Raw genomic sequence first — 2533 nt, forward strand, 5'->3', positions numbered from 1 at the left:
CACATTTTCTCTGATACCATGTAGAAATTCCCACTGTAGATCAACAAATTATGCAATAAACTAAAGAAAAATACAGGATCTACTTCTACAACAAACTTTGTAGAAGCTTAATCGAATTGAGCAAGATCAATGAGAACACATATGACTGAGAATGAGAAATCAATCACACACAAAACAGAAGAAATAACCCAGGGAAAGCCTCAGCCTAAAACCCCAATCATTGTATTATCATACAAGTGGAAATCTTGCTCAAGTTACAAAAAGAATAAGCTCTCAAGCTATCCTGCTCTCTCTGCAATCAAACAATACTGCTCATAGATAGTCAAAGGCTCTCACAACCTTCTCCTCTACCCTCCAAGCCTCCTATTTCCTTGCGCGGTTTTTCCTAGGGTCCAATGCTTCCACTTGTGTGAATTTCCACCTCACACAGCTCACTTGGCTCAAAAATAACTGCACAAACCTGAAGGAGATAAATCCTTCTGCATGTATGAGTTTCCTTTATAGGAAAAATCCTCCAACTAATAGTACAATGTCTTTTCCTCTGATCTCAACTGGGTCTCTGACTGCATTGACATGCATGAGTTATTTATGAGATAATATTTAGTTATCTGAAGTGCAGCAGTTACATGCATGCAAGCATTAACTAACTGAACTCACAATTAATTCAACACACTGTTTGAATTAATCTAACTGGACTTGACTTAGTTAACCGAGCCAACGAATTACGACTCAATATTACAACTCATCCTTATCTCTTTAACTCATGGATAAATTTCTCAATTAATTGAGAAACTATTACATGTCCTCACATAGACTTCATGTTTTATTTTCTACAATTAATTAACTCATGGTGAATTAATTAATTATTTTACAAACAACTACTAAGATCAAATTCGAATTTTACTTCACTATTTTAGTTCAGGGACTAACTAAAATAGGAATCTATCCCGAACTACTATTTTTAGCAATGCTATTTATAGCACTTCCATTTTTCATTCCTTGCTGCTATGTCCAACACTAGTACCCAAACTGCTATTTATAGCAATGCTATTTTTAGCACTTCTATTTTTAGCATTTCTTGTTGCCATTTTCAAAAGATAGTGCCACTACAGATTATTTCTTGCTCATCCAACTGACTGAACCTCCAAATATATTAAACACATACCCACTTGTAGATCTTCTCTGATCCAGATCTCCAGCCCAGTCTACATCAACAAAGCCATGAATGTCCAACACTCTGTCCAATCTTGGTCTTCCTTTGTAGCACAAACCATAATCACTAGTGCCACGCAAATACCTAAAAACCCGCTTCACTACTGTTCAGTGCTCCTTCCATGGTTTTAACATAAACCTGCTCAATACTACCACTGCATGTGTAATGTCTAGTCTAGTATATACCATCACATGCATATGGAACATGAGACATGTCCTCTTCCTCTTCTTGTGTCTTGGGACACTGTTCAACAGATAAATTTACAGCTACAGGAATAGGAACCTTCACCAGTTTACTATCCTGCATATTAAACCTCTGTAATATTGTCTCGACATACTTCCTCTGGTTTAATAAAAGCTTTCTCTTTGTTCGATCTCTTTTAATTTCCATGCCCAAAATATAGTTTGCAGCACCAAGATCTTTCATGTTAAATTTGGAGGACAATTGGGTCTTCAAATCTTGGATAATTTCTTTTTCATTTCCAACCAACAACATATCATCCACATACAATACCAGATAAATAACACAGTCACCAATTAATTTAAAATACACATAGTGGTCTACTTTGCTTCTGGTGAAGCCAAGTCCCCGTATAAATGTATCAAATTTATGATACCACATCCTTGGTGACTGTTTTAACCCATACAGATACTTATTTAACTTGCATACCAATTATTTCTTACTCTTCACTGCAAAGTTCAGGTAGCTTCATGTAGATCTCCTCTTCCAGATCCCTGTGAAGAAATGTTGTCTTCACATCCATCTTTTCTACCTCAAAATCAAAATCAGCAGCAACAAATAAAAGTAATCTAATAGAAGCTACCTTGGCAACAGGAGAAAAAATATCACCAAAATCAATTCCCAGCACCTAGGAATAAACTATTGCTACCAACCTAGCTTTGTATTTCTCCACCTTTCCTTTTGCATTTGTCTTCTTCTTGAACACCCATTTGCTGCCAATGGGTTTCCTTCCAGCTGACAACAACCCCAGATCCCAAGCCTCATTTTTGTGCAAAGATGCCATTTCATCAACCATGGCCTCTTTCCAGAGTTTTCCATCCTCTGAATCTACTACTTCCTTCACAGTTATGGGATCATCATCAATAATAGATAAAGCAAAATTTGAACAAAAAGCAGATGGACTATACCTTTCTGGCTGCCTTCTTTCTCGAACTGATCTTCTCACACCCGGAGTTTGTGGCTCTTCATCTTTTGTTTCCTCCTCTATTGTAGAGTTTGATTCTTCCTCCTTTAGCTCAAACTCTATCTTCTCAGGTTCCTTTAGTTGGACTGCATGTTTAATAACATCTTTTACCTCTC

This window comes from Pinus tabuliformis, chromosome 5_1 (assembly GCF_031772625.1).
Source record: "Pinus tabuliformis cultivar Carrire ecotype Pingquan chromosome 5_1, CPIR1, whole genome shotgun sequence".
Lineage (NCBI taxonomy): Eukaryota > Viridiplantae > Streptophyta > Pinopsida > Pinales > Pinaceae > Pinus > Pinus tabuliformis.